At 40.1% G+C, this 21,179-nt stretch overlaps 1 protein-coding gene across 1 annotated transcript in view; it reads right to left on the bottom strand.

Moving 5' to 3' along the window:
* The window catches only part of LOC115601763 (nipped-B-like protein), a 158,120-nt gene extending 137,319 nt beyond the window's left edge, over positions 1-20,801 (bottom strand). The window contains exon 1 of the mRNA XM_030472147.1: positions 20,504-20,801. The gene's annotated coding sequence lies outside the window, so the exon portion shown is untranslated. The remainder of the gene's footprint in view (positions 1-20,503) is intronic.
* Positions 20,802-21,179: the final 378 nt, after the last annotated feature.

Below are 21,179 nucleotides of genomic sequence, written 5' to 3'. Positions count from 1 at the left end.
CAAGTTCCAACTGAGCAAAGTGAGGGGGACAAATTCATCTCACCTTCTAATATTAGCAATGACTACATTCTGAACAGGAAAAAAAAAGTTAAAAACAAAACAAACCAACCAGAAATTTTAGTTATCAATGTAAAAAAAATATAATATTCAGACTATACTTTAGAAAGTCATCTTAATAAATTAGATACTTTATAAAGTTCCTTTTTGAAGAGAGGTACAGTCTAAAGCTACCAGGAGCTGGAGGTGTAACAGTAATTCCCTCACACTGAATATGGCTAAATATAACAGTCCTGTAATGTAATTTTCAGATTTGTGTAACTTCCATTATTTACACATTTTATCTTTTTCACTTTAAATACATCAAAATTTTTTTAAACAATTTATCCCACCCTTATCAATAATATCACATAATTTATTTCAAGCATTTATTAATTTTACCAACTTTTCTTCCTTAACTAGTTAAACATTTTGCCTTCATCATTCTTATTGAAATGTACTTCTGGTATTTCATTCTTCTGCATTTTAGAGCTTCATATCAATTTCCAGACTAGAATTATTCAGTCATCTTATATTCCCTTTTTCTAACATCTTTGCCTTTAGCTCCTCTCCTTTCCAGACATGAAATTTGAGACAAGGAAGTACAAAATGAAATATAATCCTTTTTAAATAAGAAAATTCAGTTCTAAATAACATTAAGCTTGGTGGCTTTGTACATAACAACAAAACTTTCCAAACCTAAAAAGCCCAACCAAAAGAACATAATAAGGATCCTTGTATAAGATAAATCGTTGTAGCTGACATGGTTTTAGAACCTTATGACCTTCATACAAAATTTATTGCAAGCAAAACAGGACTGTAGGCAAAGAGTATCTGAAACTAGCAGATGTTCAGGATGTGCTGTAGCTAAGTTAACTGATAAGTAGAAGGATGAGGAGAAATCACTCACTTACGTCAGCAGTGTTACCAAACCAACTGAGCTGGTGTAAGCATTTATCTACTGCACGTGCTTCAAAGACTACCAGAACAAGAGTTCAAGGAACGGCCAAGCGATGAAGATTGTTGGAAGAAGTAAAATGACCACCAAAGACCACTACCACGTTGTTATGCGCATGCGAAAATGGGCGTGGAATTATGCAAAACGATTCTCAGACAACTAATGAATATGTATGACATTTATCGGAAATGTAATGAATATGTATGTTAAGTAACAATATAATCACAGTCTGTTTGATGCTTAAATGGGACACATTAGGAGAAGATATCCCCTGTGTCTCCCAGCACTGCAATAAAGAATACCTGCTTGTCAGCTTAAACTTCGTTGGCGAGTTCTTAAGGAGTTCTATGAATCAATTTGGCACCCTTCCATAATATTTTGAGAGCTCATCTGTACCACCCCCCTCAGCAACTTCCTGAAAACCAATCAAAAAATAGATACACACACACACAAAAAAACCCCAAAAAAACAAAAAAACAAACCCCACACAAAACAAACAAACAACACACCAAACAACCAAGCCACCAAAAAAACCCCACACCCAAAACCGGGTAAAATAAAAAACAAAACAACAAAACACACTAAAAAAACCAAACAACAAACAACACACTCCACCCATACCCCAATCAAGAAAAAAAAAAAAAAAACACACCACAACAAAAAAAACCAAAAAACACCCAAAACAAGAAAACCCATGGTCACAAGCTCAAAAATGGAAGAAGAAACATGACAGAAGCTTGGGAATTGCTTCATAAATAGGTCAAATATTAGAGTATCATTCAGTAAACACTAGTTAGACATGAGCCAGCTGTAGCCCAGAAGCCATGTAAACAAATAAACAAATTAGTTCAGACTGCTTGCTACACCATAAGTTACGCTGAGTCTCCTCTTACAAAATAAGTTTTCACATAAAATACACTGTCATACATCTCCTTACTAACCTCTGCATTTGATACCATCCGATTTTTTTTTCCTGAGCACAAAGGAATCACACACGGATACAATCTCAGTGCATATACTCTGATCCTTGCATATATCTACAGACATACCTCTCCCAATGGATTAAAAAAAACCCACACATGCTTTAATAGTCTCATTTTACTGATGACTGACTAGGTATTTTGTAATAATATTAATATACACAGATCTTATGCTTCCTCTGTCATACCCAGCTAAAAAGCTATATGCTTACAGCATAAATTCTAATAGTAAATTTCTAAATGTACCAACATTTGGCACTTAAATTTCATTCTACTTATATTTCTGCAGCTCTCTGGGTCATCAAATTTTTCCTGACAGGTATTCCCATCCCATACAAGGGAGTACTGACAATAGCCAGCAACTTTAAAACCACAAGTGATACAATTAACTTTATTTTTTATTCATGGCTTATTAACAAAGCCACAATTTTAACAAGCTCACAGATTCATCTTCAGAACTTGTATTTACTATTAACAATCTTAACACTTAACACTGCTTTAAAACAGAAGTGCATTCTTCCTTGCACTCACCTACAAAATGAGATCCTATACCAGCATATAACTTTTCAACAGTTAAAGGAATACGTTCTGTAGAAATCATCAATTTGTATTCTTTAAATATCACTACTATGAAACAACACTGAGTTAAAGCTATATGACAGCCTCTATCTATAAAAAAGTCCATCCATAGGAACAGGAAACAAAGAATAGAAGTCTTACGTAGTAACTGAACTTGTAATTATGACTGATTTGAGTAACACCCTGTAGAAAACACCACTGCACAAGATACTTTAGTACAAATATTCCCACTCTTTCTTTCATTATTTAAACATAGAATTTCAAAAACTGGATATGCCAATGCAGTAAGTTAGATACAGAAATTTGAAAATAAATTTTTAAAGCTACCTTTTAGATAACCATCTTAATCTGACTGAAATATTTGATTTCATAAAATTCATGAGAGGTACCATACAAGTCATTTTAGACAGGAGAGTAACTGCCAAATATTGTGCTTAAATCAAACTTTAAGTTCACACTTGGATTATATTCAACATGTCATCCAAGTATGGTTTAACTGGTCCAGTATTTTAACAGTACTTTCCCTCAATAACTCTTGTTTCTACACAAGTATAGATAATGATTCTAAACAGAAGTTACCACAAAATCATATATTTATTTAGGCTTCAAGGGATGTTGAGGGTGGCAGAGCACTGGAACAGGCTGCCCAGAGAGGCTGTGGAATCTCCCTCTGGAGACATTCAAAACGCACCTGGACACATTCCTGTGTAACCTGCTCTAGGTGGCCCTGCCTTGGCAGCAGGGTTGGACTAGGTGATCTCCAGAGGTCCCTTTCAACCCTAAGGATTCCGTGACCTGTGGACCAACCCTCTGCTCAAAGTAGGCGCAACTTCAAAGTTACATCAGGTTTCTTAGGGCCTTCCAAGTCAAGTTCTGAATATCTCCAAGGATAGAGATTCACTGTGAATTTTTTTTCCCTTAAATCCAATCACTATTTATTTCCCTTACTACAACAGCAGCTGTTGCTTCTTTTGTTGTACACCTTGGAGGAACTTGTCTTCATCTTCTATAGAAATGCTCATTAGCTAAGGGCAGCATTTCAAGCCCTCTTAGCTTTCACTTCACCAGGGTAAACAAAGCCAGCTACCTCACTCTCCTACATTTCATGCTCCAGCCCCCTAACCATCTTATTGGCTCTCTGTCACACTCCTTCCAGTTTGTCAGCATTTTTTATTTATTTTTTTTTTAAACTGGTCATGTTCATTTATATTCTAGTTTCAGACCAATTCTGTCCTCAAACCCTACAGCATACTTCATTACAACTGTCTTCTAGGCATTTTTGGTCCACCTTTTCATCTTGTCCCTTCAACCAGCTTCCATTTTCACCCCATAATGTTACAGCTACAAGACTTGACAGAGCTTTATCCAACTTGATGTTACATATCACTTATACACTTTGTTGTCTCACATGATCAATTCCACCTCCTCTATGTTGTCAATAAGGACACCTCCCTCTAGCATTAGCCCCTTTGACACTAACCACCAAAGGCTTTGTTCCATCTTCTGTATTCTGTAAATACATTACCTAGATTGACAGAATCATAGAATGGTTTGGGTTGGAAAGGACCTTAAGATCATCTAGTTCCAACCCCCCTGCATGGACAGGGACACCTCACACTAGACCATATCGCCCAAGGCTCTGTCCAACCTGACCTTGAACACTGCCAGGGATGAAGCATTTACCAGTTCTCTGAGCAACCTGTTCCAGTGCCTCACCACCCTCACTGTTAAGAGTTTCTTCCTTATATCTAACATGAACTTCCCCTGTCTCAATTTGAAGCCATTACCCCTTGTCCTACCACTAGAGTCCCTAAGGAAGAGTCCCTCCCCAGCATCCTTATAGGCCCCCTTCAGTCACTGGAAGGCTGCTATGAGGTCTCCATGCAGCCTTCTCTTCTCCAGGCTGAACAGCCCCAACTCTCTCAGCCTGCCTTCATAGGAGAGGTGTTCCAGCCCCCTTATCATCCTCATGGTCCTCCTCCAGACTTGCTCCAACAGCTCCATGTCCTTCTTATGTTGAGGACACCAGAACTGCACACAGTGCTGCAAGTGGGGTCTCACAAAAGCAGAGTAGAGGGGCAAGATCACCTCCTTCAACCTGCTGGTCACGCTTCTTTTGATGCAACCCAGGATACGGTTGGCTTTCTGGGCTGCGAGCGCACACTGCCGGCTCATGTTCAGTTTCTCATCGACCAACACCCCCAAGTCCTTCACCGCAAGTCCTATGCATTCTCCACCCTGAAATCTCTTGTGAACAATAGTCTTCTTGAAAAGCATGGAACACTTGTTGATTGTCATACATGAAGTTCAACTTGTAAACATAACTACTTACTTTACGTACCCAAAAATTATCCCATCTTTCCTAAGACTGAAAGGTTATCAAGACTGAAAAGTTACTGCAACTTTTAGTTTAGAAGGCAGTTACGCAGCGTAGGTAATGAGGTATTATCGCACCATTTTTGAAAGCTGCTTATTTCAGGAATGGGTTCTATTATTTTCATGATGAACTGCTGGATAAGTTTTAATTTAGTTTGGTACAAGAACTGCGGTCATCAAGATTTTCTTTCATCTGTGGTGGGAAGCTTTCACAGGCTTTTGTCAGAGCAGGTATACCTGTCACAGCACCTTTAGTGCTATTACTTTTGCTCAGCATCTCTGATTCTCAGGATGTCCTGTATTTATTTGGGGGGAGGGAGTGGGAGTAGGGTGGTGGTGGCATTGTTTTTGTTTTGTTTATATTAATTTCTGTTTACTCTTTCATTTCCTGATGCATTCCTTGAGAGAAAGGCATGGGACTAACTTTTTGTCAATTGATCATACTACTTTTTGCTCTGTTTTTTCTGTTTATGTACACAGTATGTTAGGCAATCTCAATTTATATTATGAATGGTCTAAATTAAAAATAACAGTGAGGCAATTCAGACTCCTGTCTCATGCTGGTGTCAGCTGGGATACAGTTAATTTTCTTCCTAGTAGCTGGTGCAGTGCTGTATTTTGACTTTAGTCTGAGAACAGTGCTGATAACACACCGATGTTTTAGTTGTTGCTCAGTAGCACTTACCACAATCAAGGACTTTTCAGTCTCTCATGCTCTGCCAGTGAGGAGGGGCACAAGAAGCTGTGAGGGAGCACAGACAGGACACTGACTCGAACCAGCCAAAGGGGTATTCCATACCATAGACCATCATACTCTGTATATAAACCAGGGGGAGTGAGCAAGCAGCTGCATGGTGCTTAGTTACTGGCTGGGTTTAAACCACAAAAGTCCCTTTTGGTGCCCAACGTAGGGCAAAAAGGGTCGAGAGAACGATGGAACTGACCAGAGTGTGTCAAAAAACATCCGTTGTAATTATTCATTGTATCATAATAGTCATTGGTCACAATGCTCCCTCATTCATTCTCAGAGTTCATGTGCATGTGCTCACTGGTATGCTATGTAATGCTGTTCTTGTTGTATGTGGTCCCTGTGGTGATGTTTATCCGTGGGGCTTGGGCCAAGGTTATAGTTTCGTTGTACTGTGTAGTGCTGGGTTTCAATATGATAGAATAGCTGGTCATGAAACTAATCCAGTATGTGCACTCAGTATAGTCGTCACCTTTGTCCCTCGGGAGCCACCTGGTGGGATATCTTAACAATTACACCTTTGGCCTTTTCTCCTCCAAGAGCCAACTGATAATGGAAACTTCTTCCTACAGCTTCCATGCTTCCTTTTCACCTTGGCTCCTTCGTTCCTTTCCCCTTTCTTCCGTTCCAATATCCTCCTCCTCCTCCAGGATAATAACAGCAGTATCTGAGAACTTTAAAGATTTTGAATATCCTTTGAGAACACTTGAAATGAGCCTGGTTCTTTTGCTAGGAATCTTGCTTAGGGTTAAACAGCTACCTGTGGCTACTCCAACCCCCATAAGAAGCACTGCAGCTTGAAAGAAGAGGGACTCAGACTCCAGTAGCAGGCACTGTGGCTACTCAAACTCCAGTGACAAAGATTGCAGCTACTTCAACCCCTGTGACACGCACTACAGCTACTCAAATCCCGGTGGCAAGCATTATGACTACTCAAACCCCACTAACAAGCATCGCAGCCACTTCAATCTCCACAACAAGCACTGTAACTACTCAAACAATGACCACCAGTACAATGGCTACTCAAACTTCAGCAAGAGGCACAACAGTTATTTTTACCCCCATAACAAGCACTGCAGCAGCAAGGACAGTGGCTATTCATACTTCAGTGACAAGCACTGCAGCTGTTTTAACTCCTGTGACCAGGACTGAAACTATTCAATCCCCAAGAACAACAACCCTTCAGACCCCAACGATAAGTGATACAACTGCATCAGAGAACCAACCCGTGTTGGAATCACTTACCACTAGGTGCAAGAGGAAACTGAAACAAAAAACAACTTCTTCCTCTTCTTTCACTGAACAAAGGCCATTACTAAAACCAGAGGAACCATTACAAAAAACAGAAGAAGGATTCCCTCCAGTCCCTGAGGGAATCAGCCATTCTAGAGACGATCTATTGTGGTCCGGATGCCAGGAATGCACCCGTAGATGCAGATGAAGTCAAATGTACATGACCCATGTGGCGGAAACTTACACAGAGTGCACCATCATCAGATCCCCACAGATGTGATCAACAAGATAACAGCAATGTCTCCACCAACTAACAAGCAACAAACACAAGCTTTCTTAGGTGTTGTGGGGTTCTGGAGAATGCACATCCCAAATTACAGTCTGATTGTAAGCCCTCTCTATCACATGACCCGGAAGAAGAATGATTTCAAATGGGGCCCCAAGCAACAACAAGCCTTTGAACAAATGAAACGAGAGGAACTGAGGAACACCAGAATAACCAGCAAGTGGATAAAGCTGCTAAGATTGAAGTGGCTCAGATGGACTTAGATTGGCAACATAAGGGTGAATTATTTTTAGCCTGGTGGGCCCATGACACCTCAGGCCATCAAGGCAGAGATGCAACATATAGATGGGCTCGTGATCGAGGGGTGGACTTAACGATGGACACTATTGCCCAGGTTATTCATGAATGTGAAACATGTGCTGCAATTAAGCAAGCCAAGCGGTTAAAGCCTCTCTGGTATGGAGGACGATGGCTGAAGTACAAGTATGGGGAGGCCTGGCAGATTGACTATATCACACTCCCACCAACCCGCCAAGGCAAGCACCATGTGCTTACCATGGTGGAAGCAACCACCGGATGGCTGGAAACATACACTGTACCCCACAGCACTGCCTGGAACACTATCCTAGGCCTCAAGAAACAAGTCTTGTGGCGACACAGCACCCCAGAGACAATCAAGTCAGACAATGGGACTCATTTCCGGAACAACCTCATAGACACTTGGGCCAAAGAGCATGGCATTGAGTGGGTATATCACATCCCCTACCATGCACCAGCCTCTGGGAAAATCAAACGGTACAATGGGCTGTTAAAAACTACGCTGAGAGCAATGGGTGGTGGGACTTTCAAACACTGGGATACACATTTACCAGAAGCCACCTGGTTGGTCAGCACTAGAGGATCTGCCAACAGGGCTGGCCCAGCCCAATCAGAACTTTTATATACTGTAGAGGGGGATAAAGTTCCTGTGGTGCACATAAAGAATTTGTTGGGGAAGACAGTCTGGGTTATTCCTGCCTCAGGCAAAGGCAAACCCACTCGTGGTACCATTTTGCTCAAGGACCTGGGTGTACTTGGTGAGTAGTGCGGAAGGATGGAGAAGTTCGGTGTGTACCTCAAGGGGATTTGATTTTGGGTGAAAACAGCCAATGAACTCAATTATATGGTGTTGACTGCTATCTAACACTTCTATGGCAGCTAGATGCCCATCACTGCACTGAGCATCTTGCAGTGCCCATCTCTGCTGCTCCAGCTGGGTATCCGTCAGCAGGTGGTGAGCAAATGTATTATGCATCACTGCCATTTTCAAAATTTTCACTTTTTTGTTCCCAATTATGATCAGTATTGTTATTGTTTGTATTAGTTCCATTATCATTATATTTAATTTCAATTATTAAACTGTTCTTATCTCATCCCACAGGTTTTATACCCAGGAGGGAAGGGGGGGAGTGAGCAGGCAGCTGCATGATACTTAGTTGCCTCCTTTCCCACTACTGTTGCTACTGGCAACTCTTCAAAAATACTATTTTTGAAAATCTTTCCTCAAATTCAAGTATTCTCTTACTGCTTTCATTTTTTCTCAGTTCTATTCATTACCCAAGTTTCCTTCCATGCTGTCCCCCACTGCTTCATGCAAAGATCAAGAAAAACTATTATTACTTTAACACCAAGAAAAAGTAGGATTAATCCCACTTCTTTTGCTCCCTCAGGACAGGAGAGCAACACTGTAGTATACTCAATATAAGTATTATTAGAAACATTGGTGAGAAAGTGATGTAATCTTTTAGAGCACAGATATGCTAAATTCTTCTGTCCTGTCTGCCAATATTTGTAAATTTTTAAATATTATACAATAATAGTTTAAGAGACATGGAAACTTGATCATCAGTGATCAAAAATTACTCTCTAATCAGTCCTCTTTTCTCCAAGTACCATAGAGACTATCTGGTGATCTAAAGTAGACTTGTTTCACCTGTGTGCTGGTTTTGGCCAGGGTAGAGTTATTTTTCTTCATAGCAGCTGGTACGGGACTATGTTGTGGATTTGTGCTGAAAACAGTGTTGATAATTCAGGGATGTTTTCCTTATTGCTGAGCAGTGCTTACACAGAGTCAAGGCCTTTTCTGCCTCTCACACCACCTCACCAGCAAATAGACTCGGGGTGCACAGAAAGTTGTGAGGGGCACAGCTGGGACAGATGACCCCAACTGACCAAAGGAATACTCTCTAACATATGATGTCACACTCAGCTATCAAACAACTGCATGGTGCCAAGTTAACGGCTGGGCTTAAACCATGACACTAAGGAAAGGAGGAGGAAGGGGGGGACATTCAGAGTGATGGTGTTTGTCTTCCCAAGTAACTGTTATGCACGATGGAGCCTTGCTTTCCTGGAGATGGCTGAACACCTGCCTACTGATGGCAAGTGGTGAATGAATTCCTTGTTTTGCTTTGCTTGCATGCACAGCTTTTGCTTTACCCATTAAACTGTCTTTATTTCTCACTTTTCCAGTTCTCTCCCCCATCCCACCGGGGGGGGGGGGGGGACGACGACGACAGACAGACAGATGAGATGACACTGAGCAAGCAGCTGCATGGTGCTTAGACGCCACCTGAAGTTAAACCATGACAGCCTGTTGCTACCATCTTAGCAAGAGTTAGTCTACATGGGGAAATTGGTCACTTCAAAAACTCGCATCCAAATGTTCAAGTCCACTGTTAAAAACCCTACTGGTCCCACACACAGACAAAAGCCTTCAGCTATTCTAACCCAATCCTAGGGCTACCTATACCTCTATCAGGATAATTATATAACAACAGGCATCAGTATATCAAAAATCATGTGCAAGAAAAACATAAAATAAGCTGGATTTAAAACAACACCATATACTATATCCACATCAAAATAAAGACATACAATCACTATAACATCCACTATTCTAATTGACTTGGGTCATTGAAATATTTCTAACATGCTGTTCTGCAGAATCCAGGAAACCTTTCCTTACACCTTCTGCAATACAGCAGCATAACACTAGCATGCTCTGGCTATTTTCACTGGTAGTACTGTAGAGGAAAAAACATCTAAGACTTAACCAAGTTACTATTTCTATTTTTATACTGTACAAGAATTACCCATGGCAGTTTCTGAAGAACCAAACTAACTCAAACCCCAGCTGATGTTTCACTTTCCAACAAAACCATATCAGTTCACTGGAAGTTTTGGTCTACTAAATAGACTGACTCAAAACAACTCACAGCTGACCTCTAAAACACATATATAGAGGCCCAGGCTTGAGTAGCAGTATTTCTAGGAAATATTTATGGGTCTTGCAGACTTGTTCACTGGCCTGTCAAGGACCAGAAAGTTGTCTGGGTTTTAGAAGGTAGTAGGCAAAGATGCTCGATCAATGTAAGATGTGGTGGACAGGGAGAGACACTTATCCATTAAACTACAGGTAGTTCTTTCCAGCTGTTAGCAAAAAATTCTTATGCTTGAATTCTGTGAACAAGGAATAAGGCTTGTATAATGACAACATCGTTAAACCTCTCTCTCCTTTCCATCTTTTTGGAAATTACCATCACAAAAGTAAACATATGATTAAATTTACTAAGAACAAGCATTTTCAAATTCCATAACTTCTGATACGGTTTGGTTTTGCTGCTTTTCTTCCCCTCAATTACAAATGATAATTTTGAACACAACATATGCAATCTGAAAGTTGCAATACTAAGAATGAAAAAATCCTTCTCTGATTATTACCATTCAAGAAAGAAAAAATAGTAGAGAAAAATATTGCACATGAAAAATATAATGGAATTAAAAAATAAATTAAGAAAAAAAATAAAAATCGGAGCACATTCAGTAACAGCAAAATACTGGAAACAATTCTTAAAGCAAGGTTCTCCCAAGCCAATAAGTGGAAGTCTTAGAAGAAATCACATCGCCATCTCAATCAGGATAGCAAAAGAGAAAAAAAAGAAATATGCAAACTTAAACATAACAATGACAGGAAAAGCCAGGAAATATGCCAAAAAAATAATCTAATACAATCATAAAGGAAAATTTAATGTATCAAAGTTTGGGGTTAGTTGTCTGTTTACATTTGTACTTTTTCTTAACAGAATTTTCCTCATATTCCCTAAAACTGTCAAAGCTGTAAGCCACACTAGTGTCAGAGGTAAGAATAAGCTATTCTGAGTAAATAATTTATTCCTAGGTTTGCCGCTCAACCTAAATAGCTAAGTGATCCCACTTTTAATGAATGATAGCGCAATCCAAATTGAAGGATCGTATCCTAATTTGAAAGATAGCAGCCTGTCCACACTACTAAACTAAAAATTACCATATAATTAAACATCACTAGCAGTTGCCTCTCAAAATAGGCTCACATTCCGAGTAGCAAAAATGCTTCAGCACAAGACTGACAAGCAGACAGAGCTACAACAATAAATTTATAGAATGCATAATTCTCATCCTACATTCAGTTAACATTGGTCATGTAAGAAAAAAAGACTACCAAATACTTTAAAAAGTTATGAACATAACAGAGCAAAGCTTGATTACTTAAAGGACCTATCTGTTAAGTAACTTACCAAAAGAAAGATAAATACCTGCAATTGCTTATATTTTCTGCATTGCTGTTTGTAGCATGACATATTCAAAACAGTACTAATCTTTCAGTCAGCATGAGCAGCAAGAAGAAACAGAGGCTTTTGTTTGAGTAGGACCAAAGATACCTCAAACCTATCCAGGCACATATGGCACATAGTTTCAGAATTATGACTGCTTTACAAAACTACATTAGTCCAGCAAAGGATTTAATCATAGGCTATGTCAGTTTTAATACTACTTACAATCAGATACAGCCCCACTAGCAACAGAGTTCAATTAAAAATAGATACCACACGTTAGGTAATGCACAAAGGAAAACACACCTCCTATCCAAAAGCTTTTAATTTGGTAAATCCAAAATGAGGCAAAGCTTAACTAACAGACTGAAAGAAAATATTAGTTTGTATGCTGTTTCCCAAAAATAGTGTATTGCAATTCGCTGGGTTTTGGCTTGGAGTTTTTGGAGGGTTGTGGGGGGGCGTTTTGGGTTTGTTTGGATTTTTTTTTTTTTTTTAAACTCTTAGTTAACTAAAAAAAATTAAAAAAAAAAATAAAAATATTGCCATACAATTGTCAGGATTTCTGCCACAACATGACTGAGATCTCTTGACTAGTAGGTGGAAAAAGGCATTTCAAGACTCATAAGGCACAAGCTGTGTGTGATACCTGACTAGACAAAAGGTGCAGAAGTGCTCTCTGCTGATAAGGTGCTAGAAACATTAAAAGTTGCAAGGCTTTGGGTACCACCACCTTCTACACCATCTTACCATGTTTTAGCCACTTTCTCTTCAAGCTAGGAACTTGAAAAGCTAAGAAATTATACTGCACAGGTTATTTGAAGTACAGAGAAGAGTTACGTGATTACTGTTAATATTAAGGTCTGGTCTTGTAACATCTATCTCAGTGTTTTAATACATTGAGATAGACAAATCTTCGTGAGAAAAAAATAAATAAAAGATTGCCTTTTTAGAAAACAGACTAAAAGGCAACTGACATCATACTGCAATAATCAAATTCTGAAAAACTAGTTTTTAGGAATCGGAAGGGACATTTTTTGTTAAGAATCGCAGGTCAACTGCCTGCCAGTTGGTTGAGTATTTTTCTGCCTGGTACTCAAATTGTTTTTCAAACTATACATTTGTTAGTTCTTTTTGTATTATATATAGAGAGACACACTCAATATCACAAGCAGGACTAATGCTATCAAGTCCATCAAGAAAACTTCTAGCCAGTAACACCACCTAAAACAACAAGTGTTTTCGTTTAGGTAAATTAAAGCTGTAGTTACAGGCATGACTGGATGAGCAATATCAAAATGAGGTTTAAGAGAAGAAACTGCATAACTAGAAAATTATTACAGGATTTCAGATTCCATGAGTGTTTTTCTCAGTTAAACTCTTGTATTTGACAACCTATTTGGTAATATGATTTAAAACAGAGAAGCATAAAAACCTACAGGAAACCAAGAGAGGGTGGAAGCAAGCACAGGTAGCTGCGGAGGAATATAGAGAAATCTTCTGAGCAGCCAGGGATCAGGTTAGGAAAGCTAAAGCCCTGATAAAATTAAATCTGGCCAGGGACGTCAAGGAAGACAAGGAAAAACACGGGGCCTCTCCAGAAGAAAGACAGGAGACCTGGTTACACAGGACATGAAGAAGGCAGAGGTACTCAATGGCTTTCTTGCTGGGTCTTCACCAGCAAAAGCTCCAGCCATGCTGTACAAGTTGCATAAGGCAAAAGCAGGGACTAGGAGAATGAAGAACTACCTGCTGTAGGAGAAGATCAGGTTCAAGAACATCTAAGAAAACTGAAGATGCGCAAGTCCATGGGACCTGATGAGATGCATCCATGGGTCCCAGGAGATCTAGCAGATGAAGTTGCCAAGCCACTATCTGTCCATCATATTTGAGAAATCATGGCAGTCTGGTAAAGTTTCCACTGACTGGAAAAGGGGAAATATAACCCCCATTTTTAAAAAAGGAAGACCCAGGGAACTACAGACCAGTCAGCGTCACCTCAGTGTCCAACAAGATCACAGCACAGATCCTCCTGGAAAATATGCTAATGCACATGGACAAAAGGTGTGATTGGTGACAGCCACCACGGCTTCACTAAGGGCAAATCATGCCTGATAAATTTGGTGGCCTTCTATGATGGGGTCACAGCATTGGTAGATAAGGGAAGAGCAACTACCATCATCCACCTGGACTTGTGCAAAGCGTTTGACACTGTCAAGCACAACATCCTTGTCTCTAAATTGGAGAGGCATGGATTTAATAGATGTACCACTCCGTGGATAAGGAATTGGCTGGATGGTCACACTCAGAGTTGCTGTCAACGGCTTGATGTCCAGGTGGAAGGCCCATGACGAGCAGCGTCCCTCAGAGGTAGGTGTTAGGACCTGCACTGTTTAACATCTTTGTTGACAACATAGACAGTGGGACTGAGTGTGCCCTCAGCAAGTTTGCCATGTGGTGCAGTCAACACACCAGAGTGAAGGGATGCCATCCAGAGGGACCTTGACAGGCTCAAGAGATGGGCCAATGCAAACCTCATGAAGTTCAACAATGCAAAGTGCAAAGGCCTACACCTGAGTCAGGGCAATCCCAGGCACAGCTACGGGTTGGGTGGAGAAGAGATTCAGAGCAGCCCTGCAGAGAAGGACTTGGGGGTGTTGGTCGATGAGAAACTGAACATGAGGCAGCAGTGTGTGCTCGCAGCCCAGAAAGCCAACCATATCCTGGGCTGCATCAAAAGAAGCGTGACCAGCAGGTCAAAGGAGGTGATCCTGCCCCTCTACTCTGCTCTCGTGACATCCCACTTGGAGCACTGTGTGCAGTTCTGGTGTCCTCAGCATAAAAAGGACATGGAGCTGTTGGAGCGAGTCCAGAGGAGGGCCACAAGGATGATAAGGGGGCTGGAGCGCCTCTCCTATGAAGGCAGGCTGAGAGAGTTGGGCTTGTTCAGCCTGGAGAAGAGAAGGCTCTGGGGAGACCTTACAGCAACCTTCCAGCAACTCAAGGGAGCCAACAAGAAAGATGAAGAGGGAATTTTTACAAGGGCATATAGTGACAGGACAAGGGTGAATGGCTTTAACCCAAAAGAGGGTAGATATAAAGGAAGAAAGTCTTTACTAATTCTAATTCTACCTATTCCATAATATACCCACAGCATATAGAGCACATGATCAGAACATAAAAAGTCATATGGGGGAGGAAAAGCTCAAGAACTTCTCTGTCTGATACAGATCAGGCATTTGAGCCTGTACTTCCTACATCCCAAAAGCAATGATCTGGCTAGGAACATGTTTGCTATATGTCTGAACAGTCTTGCTTTCCTAACAGAGCCATAGAGCAGCTGGGCAACAGACAGACATCGCAATGAAATGGTCTGGCCACCAGGCTGCAGAGGTTTCCATTCGACCAGTTTACATCAACTGCAACAATTATCAGTTTAAGAGGCAGAGTTTTAACCTTAACACCCAATAACCAATGCTTATGATACTCTCCATGGTTGCTAGTTCCTGCTGAAAGTTAAGAGTAATATTTTGAAACTGTTTCCAGAATTGCAGGCAAGCCATTTAAATACTTGCAGATTCGGGTTACTATCTAGTTGTCATCTCTGTTCTTCCTGATAAAATTTAAGAGATTTTGGTTTCTTCACAATGTGGAGGATGATTGTTTTCAATTTTTCAGGACAAGAAATCTATTCTTGCCCAGCTCTTGACATGATCAAGACAGCTGAAACTGAATAGATGTTTAAGGCCATCAGTGAAAACCCATTCTATACTACTTAGGAAACCACTGTGAGAAACAATGAGCCCGATATGTTGAAACACAGGGCACTTGCAACCACAAATAAAGTCAAAGAAAACTTTATTAACTTCTTAAGTGCTGTAAAGTAACTAAAAATCTCAAGAATAAAGCATTTCAAGTTACACAAGATTTATAAGCAATTTTCAAACCCACTATTTGGCTCAGTTTCAGTCTTCCATCTGTAAAATGGAAATAATGTTTTATAGATGTGTAAAAAAAACCTCTAATGTTTGTGCAGATGTGTTTTGAGACAATTCCTACAAATGAATAGATGAAAACACTTCAGCATTCATGAAAGATTTGGATGGTATACAGCAAGTAAAAGCAGCAGGCTGTACATTGAATGACAAAGAAAAGCAAATATATGGACTAAGTTATAACAGTATACCAGTCAGCTATGATTTCCTATGCACTGTACGAAGCATTGAATTGAGGCCACAAAGATAAGGGGGAAATACAGTAATGTAGTTAAAGGCCCAGTATATGGAGAAGGGGACTGGATTACATTTGTTTCCACAATCTTAATCTGACATTTCCTTGTCCAAGTCCCTGATTTTGCAGTCTAGCATTTTTTTTAACGCTGTTCCTGTATGTCTACATATACACACACCTGGAAAAAAAGAGTGCTTCAAGTCAAGCCACAGGAGTAATCTGAAAAATGAAAAAATGAAAATACCCACATAAAGAATTTTGAGATCTCTAATCAGAAAAACACTTAGAACCAACTGATATGCATACTAAAAACAATAAAAATAAACTTTTCTGTAATTTTTTCCTTAGAGTTTAACATGAAAAAATGTTTTTCAATGATGGTTTGGGGTTGGTTTTTTTTTTGTTATTTGTGCAAACCAAGTAGTCACCTTCAAGTACAGTATCAACAACATACAAGTGGGCCAAAACCCTTTCTCCCTTCCCTTTTGCTAGTGAGATTTTCCATGGTGAACAGTAGGGACAGGAAGCAAGACACAAATCCTAGATCCCTCACAGTCTCCACAAACACAATTTCCTCACTCCTGTGGTGCAGCACATGTCAATATAAAGCACTTCTCTCCCATGTACTTTGGAGGTCAGGATCAGCTATGAAGAAGTATGCATGTAATACTAATAAAAACACAAATATAAATGAATTATATTAAAGGCTTTTAGAATACAAGCCTTTAACGATTGTCATATCAAAAGGACTTCCTTTTTTGATTATTAAAAAGGATCATTATTATACAGGGTTATTAGCAATAATACACACGTATCACCAATTTCAAGCATTTGCTTGTAGGTGTATATGTGCAACTGAGTGCTCATTACTGCTGATGATTCAAAATCAGAAGCTAACCTAACCTGTACTACTTCTAATAAAGGCATATGAAAGGCAAGATTGGAAATAAGCAGTATGATATTGAAATGGACAGTTTTTTCAAGTGTTAAATATTTCTAGTGATGTATTTTGTGGCACCAAATAGCTGTTCTAAAACTGGATGATCCACCGCACACCTATCAGACACCAAACTTATGACTCATTTTTCCAATTAAGTATGCCCATAATTACTGTCAACATTTCCCCACATTGATGAGTATTATATACTCCTTTAGAATTCCTTCTGAATTTAAAGACTTAATTTCCTACATACAGATATTCAGAATAGAAGTATTTTTCCTTCTAGTTACTAGCATTTGTCCACTAAATTTGCATTTCTTGTGCAATAGTTATGAAGTATATGTTAATATAAATTTGATATGACTTTGTAGTACAATACACAGAAGTACCACACTTGCCACTGAACACACTGAAAATTGCAGTAGGAAACTTGTTATACCAATTCCTGACTCAAATCAATTCACCCTTGGACTATATTTCATCTAATATCCTTCAAAATATAGTTTATTATAGAGGAATACACACATGAAACATTTAAGATTAAGTCTGTATCACCTTAATCATCATACAAACACAACAAACAGTCATTCCCTTGGGTTAGAACTATCTATTGTCTTGATTCTGCAAGAAGAGTCATATGAACATTAATGTACATGGAACTCAAACATGCAATGAGGTTGCAGAGTACATGGACTGTTATGTAGAACACAGATCTGCAAATGGTTTTAGCAGTATAATTTTGCTTCTTTGATCCTGTTTTGTTTCGCCTAATACGTAAAAAATGTTTTTAAACAGTATAAAAATAGCTTAAAAGATAGCAAAATCTAAAAATAAATAAAACCTGTACACAGGAAGCAAATTCAAAGTGTACAAGGTAGTCAAAAGCACAAAATAAAAGAACTTATTTTCCTCTTTCAGTTAAAATTATTGTTACAACTAAGACCTTAAGAATAATCAATTTTGTGTTTCTATAACAGGAATAAAATAACTACATCCTCCTTAAGCAGCTAGTTCTTGTGATAAACAGTGGACCAGTACGAACTCCTAACATTAAGGAAAAAGAAGTGACAGTCCTGCTTCCCATACACACTCTTAAGTGTGCTAAAAATACAATCTAAACCAAACATAATTTATCTTCTAAACACTACCACATTGAGTATTTCTATATGCTAAATATAATTTCTGAGATAGACATAACTACATAAACTGTGATAAAGCAACTAATTCAGGATTAAATATGGCTCAGAACAAAACCAAAAAACCTCATTATAGGCAGCATCTTAAATTTCCTTCTGTAAATATACCTACTTTTCATACCAGAAAAGTACATGCTTTCTGATTTAAAAGGAGTACCGTAAACAGAACCCTGGCAAGATAAACTTGATGGGAACTACAGTAGCTTATTTCCTGATCTTATCTGGTATATTTAAAGTAAACCTCCTTAAATGAAAAAATAAATCAGAGAAGTTCACTACTGTTAGCTTAACAAACCCATTTTTGTTAAAACAAGAGCTGTTTGAAACAGATGATGAAAGAAACGCTAGAGCTAATGTCGCTTCCTGATGACGAAAACTACACATGAACTACAACTACTTCTGCACAGTCCTTTCTTTCCTGTAGAGTTACACTCGGCCTCTATGCACGCTACGGACGAAAAGAAAACAGTTCAACTACACAGAGACTGTGACAGAGACAACTAGTGGCTCCCTCTGCAATCACAAAGTTTAAAAATAAAAACCTGCTTTTTTGAAGTGTAAACGGTTCCTCTCCACTCATAGGCTCGAGGACCTGTTGCAAACAGTGTCTAACAGGACCAGGCAGCACAAAGACAGGAATGGGAGATTAGTGAGAGGGAGAGGGAGGGAGGGAGGGAGAGGGAGGGAGGGATTGGGGCTCAGCAGGATCTTCAGGCTTTTTAAAATTCAAACTGCTCCCTGACCAATACAAAACACGAACACGTTACTGACTACTACGTGGATTTACAGCATTAAAAACACACCTTCTAAGCGACAGCTATATTTGCTTCACCCTTTTAAACATGTATCAGGGCAGAGACATGATAGCACAGTTTATAAGACTCTAAACACAATATACCAGAAAGTTACTTTATTAGATACATTAACCACTTATTACAACAGATCTGCCTGAACAACTAAAAAACCTACTGAGACAAATTATGTAATATTGATACTTGCTTGCCATTTACAAGTTTCTTTTCTATATGAAAGATCAAACTTGGTATCTTAAAATTTCCCTCAATTACGTAATTTCTGTAGGAGTATTTTTATTAGTTCACAGGGTGTTTGTTTTAAATCTACCTCAATTTTTAATAGCACTCTCAACTCTACCACACAGTAAATCCTAGATTTACTTTACTGTAAATTAGCTACCATTTATAAATAAAGACCTGACACTTAATCAGCCGTCATTTATAAAACACATTTGACCTGTTAAAATGACACCTAATTACACATTCAAATATCATGAACACAGCCAATAACAACCTCAGGATCTCAAATTGATATAGCCTGACAAAGGATGACACTTTTTAAGCGTTCCTCGCTTTTCAATTAAATTTACTCTTGATTCTCAAGTACTCAGGATAAGATCTCATCATCACCTTGGCCCCTAAAATATCATAAACATAGCACTTTACACGACTCCTCTCCCCTTTTCTGTTTGTTGAGAGTATAAAACAGTATTTCATATGAATTTAGTACATGCTCCTATAAAGTATACAGCACATGAACACTGAGATTGTGTGGAGTACCTGACACAATATGCTTGTCTATCTGTATTTCTTGGGTCTGCGGGTGCCTGCGTTGTGTCAAATCATCCCTCAAACAGTATATTTATGCTATAAAGTGATTAACACTAATCAATTGCTATATTATTTAGAAATTAATCCTCTGCACATTATAAAATCCATGTGCGTTCCAAACTTTTGCATGTTCAGAACAGAGTTGGTTAGAAGGAGAAGGTAACAGCAAAGAGAGATAGTATTTTTGTTTCTGGGTATTTACATTATATCTCTTCCCCTACTCCTCCACTTACTCCTTCCCCACTTCAGAGGGCTGTCTGCGCTAAGACCTTCCTTCCTTGCCCTGGTAAAGTTGTAAATACGGCAAAAGGATCAGTGCACATTTGTGGCTAATTGCATTGTTTCCTCCTTCTCCTGTCCCTCTCCAGGTTGAGGCCTGTCACTGAGAAGCCGCTTCGCATTTCTAATCCCCAAGCTAGAGTAAAAGCGCTGGCCGGCGGGCCTGCGCTCTCCACCGGGCCTAGGCCTCCCGGCAGCCCGTGAGGAATCGATTTCCTCCGCCAAACCTGAGCGAGCAGGAAGGAGAGCTGCGAAATAAGTACTTCTGGTTGCCACTTATTCCCCTCTATCGCGGATAACAGCTAATCCCCTCTTCTCCCGGCAGTGCTAGGCCGCCTGGGCTGGGAGGCCCAGTCTGCTGCTGGAAAGAGCAGGGAGGGGAAGGGGAGACAAGAAGGGGGATTACCTGAGCAAATCGGCGTCTGAATCCAACGAAAATCCGAGAGAGGGGGAGAGAAATCCGCCCCCTCCCTCCTCAGAGAAGCTGTTGCCGCTATTAGGCCACCGCGGAGCAGAAGGAGGGAAGATAATATAACAACAATAATCCAGGCCGGGAGGGGGGCTGGCTCCTCTTCCTTCTCCTCCTCAGTGCAGCGAACATGTAGAGCGGGGCGTAAGCGGCCGAGACAAATCCCTTCGTCCTGAGCCTGCTTCACAACATTAACCCGGGTCGGGCCGAACAGAAACAGTTCCGAGACACACTCCGAGCCGCTAGGGGAAGGGGGAGAGCAGATGCCAAAGGGCCGCCGCTCCCTCTGTATAAGCGAATGCAGGAGAGTAGGAGAGGTGGCAGCCCCTGTGAATCGGTACCGAGCGGGGGGGGGGGAAGAGGGGGGAGGGGGGAGGGAGGGGGAAGAAGAAGAAGAAGAAAAAAAGAAGAGGAGGAGAAAGGAAAGGGTCTTCTGTTTCTGTCTCTCGCTCCCTCTCAGAACAAAATGCCGACCGGAAGTGCAGCTACAGGAATAACTCCCTCCACCGGCGCCAAACACCAACAGGCTCCCTCTTCTTACTCACTCAACCAGCGTCGCTTCCGCCACTGTTACTGCGCTGCTCCACGGCAGCTGGAGTGATTCCCTCTGCCT

Source organism: Strigops habroptila, chromosome W (genome assembly GCF_004027225.2).
Source record: "Strigops habroptila isolate Jane chromosome W, bStrHab1.2.pri, whole genome shotgun sequence".
Taxonomy (NCBI): Eukaryota; Metazoa; Chordata; class Aves; order Psittaciformes; family Psittacidae; genus Strigops; species Strigops habroptila.
The sequence above is the reverse complement of the archived record's forward strand: the minus strand, read 5'-3'. Positions and strand labels throughout refer to the sequence as shown.